Raw genomic sequence first — 8,133 nt, forward strand, 5'->3', positions numbered from 1 at the left:
AATGATGTGTTGCCATCCTATGATGTGTGCGTAGATTTTCGTTGTCCTATCGGTGATTGATGAATTGCTATGATTGGTTTAATTTGCTTGTGGTTATGTTGCTGTCCTTTGGTGCCCATCATATGAGCGCACGCGTGGATCACACCATAGGGTTAGTAGTATGTTTATAGGACTATGTATTGGAGGGCAAGGGTGACCGAAGCTTCAGCCTAGCATAGAAATTGATGCATACGGGATTGAAGGGGGACCAATATATCTCATTGCTATGGTTGGGTTTTACCTTAATGAACGTTAGTAGTTGCGGATGCTTGCTAATAGTTCCAATCATAAGTGCATATAATTCCAAGTAAGGGATGACATGCTCGCACTGGCCTCTCCCACATAAAACTTGCTATCGGTCTAGTAACGTAGTCAATTGCTTAGGGACAATTTCACAACTCCTACCACCACTTTTCCACACTCGTTAAACTAACGTAATTGTTTCTTTATCTAACCAGCCCCTAGTTTTTATTTAAGTTTTCTTTCTTTTTTCTTGCAAACCTATCCTTTCACACCTACAAAGTACTTCTAGTTTCATACTTGTTCTATGTAAAGCGAACGTAAAGTGTGCGTAGAGTTGTATCGGTGGTCGATAGAACTTGAGGGTATATTTGTCCTACCTTTAGCTCCTCATTGGGTTCGACACTCTTACTTATCGAGAAAGGCTACAATTCATCCCCTATACTTGTGGGTTATCAAGGTCGGCTGGAAAGTAAGATCAAAAGCGATCAAACCGACCCGAGCCAGCAACCCCTTTGTAATCGAACTTTTCATGTAGACGGCCTTCCCTACCACGGTCTCGTTAGCCGTACAGTGGGAACCGGACTATAGCTTGTGCGAGGCGGTAAAGTTTCAACCTGGCGTACACTATACGTCCATCTACAACTAAGGAAGCTATTCGGGCCGACTAGCGAGCCCCCGAGCCCATGGAGCCGGACCGGGGAACTCACGAATGAGTGAACTCTTGCCATGAATCTGAAAGAGGTGTTGATGCGTCTCCACCGTATCTACTTTTCCAAACTCTTTTGCCCTTGTTTTGGACACTAATTTGCATGATTTGAATGGAACTAACCCGGACTGACGTTGTTTTCAGCAGAATTGCCATGGTGTTGTTTTTGTGCAGAAATGAAAGTTCTCGGAACGTCCTGAAAATTTACGGAGAATATTTCTGGAAAATATGAGTAATACCTGCGCAAAGATCCACCGGAGGGGACGGGCCAGTGGGCCACAAGCCCTGTCACCGCGGCCACCCCCCTGGTCGCAGCAACCAAGCTTGTGGGGGCCACGTGGCTCTACCGCCCCCAACTCCAGCGCTATTTATTCCCTTTCGTCCCGAGAAAAATCAGAAGAGAAGATTTCATCGCGTTTGCGATATGGAGGCGCCGCCACATCCTGTTCTTCATCTGGAGGGCAGATCTGGAGTCCATTTTGGGCTCCGGATCAAGGAGATCGTCGCCATTATCATCATCAACCTTCTTCCCTCTCCAATTCCATGAAGCTCTTCATCGTTCATGAGTAATCTATTCCTAGGCTCGCTGGGCGGTGATGAGTAGGATGAGATCTATCATGTAATCGAGTTAGTTTTGACGGGGATTGATCCCTAGTATCCACTATGTTCTGAGATTGATGTTGCTACTACTTTGCCATGCTTAATGCTTGTCAGTAGGACCCGAGTGCCATGATTTCAGATCTGAAATTATTATGTTGTCACCAATATATGTGTGTTTTAGATCCGATCTTGCAAGTTGTAGTTACCTACTATGTGTTATGATCCGGCAACCCCGGAGTGACAATAACCGGAACCACTCCCGGTGATGACCATAGTTTGAGGAGTTCATGTGTTCACCAAGTGCTAATGCGTTGGTCTGGTTCTTTATTAAAAGGAGAACCTTAATATCCCATAGTTTCCATTAGGACCCTGCTGCCACGGGAGGGATGGACAATAGATGTCATGCAAGTTCTTTTCCCTAAGAACGTATGACGACACACGGAATGCATGCCTACATCACATTGACGAATGGGAGCTAGCCACATATCTCTCCATGTTATAACTGTTGCATGATGAATGTCATCCAATGAATCACCGACCCATTGCCTACGAGTATGTCCCACTGTTGTTGTTACTTGCTTTGCTCTGCTGTTGTCACTACAGTTGCTGCTACTGTTACTTGTTGCAGCTGTTACTTGTTTTGCTTTGCTACTGTCACTACTGTTGCTACTGCTGCTACTTGCTGCTGCTGTTACTTGCTACTGTTGCTACTTGCTATTGTTGTCACTACTATTGTTCCTTGCCACTGTTGCTACTCGTTACACTACTGCTACCTCCTACAATACTTTTGTGGCGCCATTGATACAACAGTTAGGAATAGTCTGCCTTGTCACCAGATCATTTCTGGCACCGTTGTTATCATACTACTTTGTTGTTGATACTTTGCTTGCAGACACTAATCTTTCAGGTGTGGTTGAATCTGACACATTCAGCTGCTAATACTTGAGAATATTCTTTCACTTCCCATCGCGCGAACCAACAAATTTGGGTTGAATACTCTACCCTCGAAAACTGTCGCGATCCGACGCGCTGGTGGGCCATTGCAAGACAATTGCTAATTGTTGAGCAAGTGGGACGAGCTCTTTTCTAGCTCCGTTGCCGTGGAGGCTCCGTAACAGAAGATAGGCCTTTATAACAATAAGACTTATAGCATAGGTGCTATAGTAGCTCAGCGGTTGAACACAAACCATTCCAAAGGTGTCGTCTATGGAGGTATCTACGCTACTCGTCTTGCTAGACACTTTGAGATACCTATTAGACTTCGCGAGGAAGAAGAAATGCTTCTTCCTGAGAAATATCTGGATTATGACAGCATGGTTCGCCATGATTTTCTGGATAGAGATGCTAGTAGACGGATGATTTATAACCTGGCATTTAGTCAGGGTACTCGAGAGACTATTACTTTTCCTGCTCCTTCTTTGTTCGATCTTCATGCAGGCAGGTACACTATTATGCCCTCGGACATCTACGCATATTGGGGCTTATCCCAACCACACGTGTCCGTGCCCGAGCCGCCAGTCGAGTACCAGAAGCCATTTTATCAGTGGGAGCCAGAGGAGCTCACACAGCAGTGGCATCCACAGTCCGCTCCGGAGTATCCCGGAGCTGGTTATTTCCTGCCTTGGGAGTAGACCAAGCTAGGCCAAAAGCCTAAGCTTGGGGGAGTACGTGTTCTCATCGACTTTACATTCATGCTTATGCTTTCACTTTGTTAGTCGGTGTTTACATTTTGCCACTGTATTATCCATGCTAGTTTATTTTCATTTTCTTGTTTTCTTGTTTTGTGTCCTTTTGAGAAAACACAAAAATATTTTCCTTTCTTCTTTTGCTTGTTGGGAGTTTTCTCGTGTAAATAGTTTTCCTTTTCTTTGGGTCAAGGTAGAAGATATTGGTTACAATGTTTAGTGGCTCTTGCATGCATACCTGTTTAGCTTTCAAAGAGCCATATTACTTTGTCTTCTCCTTTGTGTTTGCCTGCAGATTTCAGCTTAGTCCAATGCACGAGCACTCTTATTATTGTTCACATCGTTCAATCGTGCAAGAGAAAGGCAATAATGATGATATATGATGAAGTGACTGAGACTGGAAAAGCTGGTATGAACTCTTTCTATTTTGTTTTTGTAAATATGACTAGCTTGTCATCCCAGATTCGGCTTTGTTGAGAGAGAAACATGTTTGCAATGACAACTTAGAGATCATAGTTTCTCATGCCATGCTTAATTAGCTAGGAGCTTATAATGGTTTGTCTTGAATGCCAACATAGATTTTGAGATGACTATGATGTAGTATGATAGGATGGTATTCTCCTTTGAATGATTCAAGTGGCTTGACTTGGCACGTGTTCATGCATGTAGTTGAAACAAAATCAACATAGCCTCTATGATGTTTGTGTTCATGGTGATTTATCATGTTCATGCTTGCACTCCATGTTAGTCAAACTCATTGCATCCTGATGACTATTGTCGCTCTCTAGTTGGTCGCTTCCCAGTCTTTTGCTAGCCTTCACTTGTACTAAGAGGAATTCTGCTTCTGCATCCACTTCCATAAACCCAAAAGTTGTGCCTTATGAGTCCACCATGCCTACCTATTTGCGGTATCTACCTGCCGTTCCAAGTAAATTTGCATGTGCCATTCTCTAAACCTTCAAGAAATAATCTGTTTTCCATGCCCGAACCGCTCATGTGGTGACAGGGGGCTATTGGTATCTTCCATGTTAGGTGTGTTATCCTCGACATGTGTTTATTCACTGTCATTCACGAGAAAGGGGCCGGTAATTGGAATGCCCAGTTCCATGCTTAAATCCAAAACATAACTGTAAAACAAGACTCCCCCCGGATTGATGTTAGTATGGACGGTACCCGAGGATTCGGGTAGCCGTGGAGTGTGATTGATTGGTGGTGGGGGAGTTAAAACTTTACTTTTCTGTTTGGGAACCGCCTATAGCATGAATAGCATGGAAGATATTGAGAATTCTTGGTCACTGCGTTGACAATGAAAGCATGCCACCCAAAATTATTATCTCTATTTTCAAAGCTTGAGCTCTGGCACCTCTGCAAATCAATGCTTCCCTCTGCGAAGGGCCTGTCTATTTATGTTCCTGTTGAGTCATCCTCTTCTTATATAAGCACCAATTAGAGAGCACCTCTGTCAGTTTTATGCTTTGCTTTTGACTGATATTGAGTATGACTATGACTGGATCTACGTTGCTATGAATTACAATGTTTAGTCAGCCCTTGATCTTTGAAAGTGCTCTGCATTTAGGTTTTGCGGTCTCAGATAGAGCTAGCGAGATACCACCTATTCATATTGCTTCATGCTTGTTTTGATTGAATTGTTGGTATTTGCAACTCATTATTATTTGCTCGCTAGCTGATTATGCCATTGATATTAGTTTGCCGTGAGACCTTTGTGTCACTTGCTTGTGTGGTTAACTTGTGATCTTGCTGAAATTCTGGTTATGAGTTAGACATAGTTGCAACAATAAGATCAAACAGAGTTTGTCAAAGTTTTTCTTTCTCTTTCAGTTTGTCAACTGAGTTGCTTGAGGACAAGCAAGGTTTTAAGCTTGGGGGAGTTTGATACGTCTCCATCGTATCTACTTTTCCAAACTCTTTTGCTGTAGTTTTGGACTCTAATTTGCATGATTTGAATGGAACTAACCCGGACTGACGCTGTTTTCAACAGAATTTCCATGGTGTTGTTTTTGTGCAGAAATGAAAGTTCTCGGAACGTCCTGAAAATTTACGGAGAATATTTCTGGAACATATGAAAAATACCTACGCAAAGATCCACCAGAGGGGACGGGCTAGTGGGCCACAAGCCCTGTCGCCGCGGCCACCCCCTGGTCGCGGCAACCAAGCTTGTGGGGCCCACGTGGCTCTGCCGCCCCCAACTCCAGCGCTATTTATTCCCTTTCGTCCCGAAAAAAATAGAAGATAAGATTTCATCGCGTTTGCGATACGGAGGCGACGCCACATCCTGTTCTTCATCTCGAGGGAAGATCTGGAATCCGTTTTGGGCTCCGGATCAAGGAGATCGTCGCCATCGTCATCATCAACCTTCTTCCCTCTCCAATTCCATGAAGCTCTTCATCGTTCGTGAGTAATCTATTCGTAGGCTCGCTGGTCGGTGATGAATAGGATGAGATCTATCATGTAATCGAGTTAGTTTTGACGGGGAGTGATCCCTAGTATCCACTATGTTCAGAGATTGATGTCGCTACTGCTTTGCCATGCTTAATGCTTGTCACTAGGGCCCGAGTGCCATGATTTTAGATCTGAAATTATTATGTTGTCACCAATATATGTGTGTTTTAGATCCGATCTTGCAAGTTGTAGTTACCTACTATGTTTTATGATCCGGCAACCCCGTAGTGACAATAATCGGAACCACTCCCGGTGATGACCATAGTTTGAGGAGTTCATGTGTTCACCAAGTGCTAATGCGTTGGTCCGGTTCTTTATTAAAAGGAGCACCTTAATATCCCGTAGTTTCCTTTTGGACCCCGCTGCCACGGGAGGGATGGACAATAGATGTCATGCAAGTTCTTTTCCCTAAGCACGTATGACGACACACGGAATGCATGCCTACATCACATTGACGAACGGGAGCTAGCCACATATCTCTTCGTGTTATAACTGTTGCATGATGAATGTCATCCAACGAATCACCGACCTATTGCCTACGAGTTTGTCCCACTGCTGCTGTTACTTGCTTTGCTCTACTGCTGTCACTACTGTTGCTGCTATTGTTACTTGCTGCTGTTGTTACTTGTTTTGCTCTGCTGCTATCACTACTGTTGCTACTGCTGCTACTTGATGTTGTTGTTACTTGCTACTGTTGCTACTTGCTACTGTTGTCACTACTGCTGTTCCTTGCCACTACTATTACTCGTTACACTACTGCTACCTGCTACAATACTTTTCTGGCGCCATTGATACAAAAGTTAGGAATAGTCTGCCTTGTCACCAGATCGTTTCTGGCACCGTTGTTATCATACTACTTTGCTATTGATACTTTGCTTGCAGAAACTAATCTTTCAGGTGTGGTTGAATCTGACACATTCAGCTGCTAATACTTGAGAATATTCTTTCACTTCCCGTCGCGCGAACCAACAAATTTGGGTTGAATATCGTACCCTCGAAAACTGTCGCGATCCCACGCGCTGATGGGCCATTGCAAGACAATTGCTAATTGTTGAGCAACTGGGACGAGCTCTTTTCTGGCTCCGTTGCTGTGGAGGCATCAAGTCAGGAATAGTTGCATGTCAGTAGGTGTGCCCCAAGCACCGGCTTGAAACACCCATTGCATTCATTAAAAGTCACGAAAAGGGAAGAATATACATATGTACATGCTTTTTCCTCTTGCTTTCTAGCAATAGAACGGGCAAAGCAATGTCGTGTTCCATGGACGCTCCGTTTCCTGGCCGGAGTCATCTCACTTGCGCTTCCTTGGCTTCTGGGCGTCTATTAGATAGTATGCATTGTTATGCAATGTCGTGCTCACGATGAAAGGTCCTTCCCATGGGGAGGAGAGCTTGTGTTGGCCAGCTGTTCGCTAGATTCTTCTAAGCTCAAGTCCCCCTCTCTGAAAGAGAGGGGCCTGATCTTCTTGCTGTGGTAGTACCTCAGCTTATGTTGATATATAGTCGTCCGGCTCAAGGTCAGCTCTCGTGCCTCTTCGAGCATATTGACGTTGTCTTCTCTTCCCTCCTTCGTTTCCTTCTCCATGTACAGGGTGATCCGAGGAGAGTCTAACTCAACTTCGATGGGGATGATTGCCTCGGACCCATATACCAGAAAGAATGGTGTGAAGCCGGTTGACCGATTCGGCATGGTGCGGAGGCTCCATAGCACAGCTGGCAGTTCTTCGATCCAGCAGCCGATGATACGTCTCCAATGTATCTATATTTTTTATGGTTCCATGCTATTATCTTGTCAACTTTGATTGTTTTGTATGCATTTTATATCTTTTTTGGGACTAACCTATTAACTTAGTGCCAAGTGCCAGTTCCTGTTTTTTTCGTGTTTTTGACCCTTTTCAGAGGAGAATATTAAACGGAGTCCAAACGGAATAAAATCTTTGGAATGATTTTTTCCATAACGGAAGATACGCAGGGAACTTGAGAACCAAGGCAAAGGACCCCGGGGGAGGCCACAATCCCCCTAGCTGCGGCCTGGGGGGTCATGCCTACCAGGCTTGTGGCCCCCCGTGGCTCCTTTGCCCTACTTCTTCCGCCTATAAATTCTCCAAAAATCTGAAACTGTCGCAGACAGCCACGAAAATACTTTTCCGCCGCCGCAAGCTTCTGTCTCCGCAAGATCCCATCTGGGGACCGTTCTGGTGCCCTGTCGGAGGGGGGATTCGGACACGGAGGGCTTCTTCATCAACGCCATTGCCTCTCCGATGATGCGTGAGTAGTTCACCACAGACCTTCGGGTCCATAGCTAGTAGCTAGATGGCTTCTTCTCTCTCTTGGATCTTCAATACAAAGTTCTCCATGATCTTCATGGATATCTATCGGATGTAATCTTCTTTTGCGGTGT

This window comes from Hordeum vulgare, chromosome 1H, assembly GCF_904849725.1.
Source record: "Hordeum vulgare subsp. vulgare chromosome 1H, MorexV3_pseudomolecules_assembly, whole genome shotgun sequence".
NCBI classification, from domain to species: Eukaryota; Viridiplantae; Streptophyta; class Magnoliopsida; order Poales; family Poaceae; genus Hordeum; species Hordeum vulgare.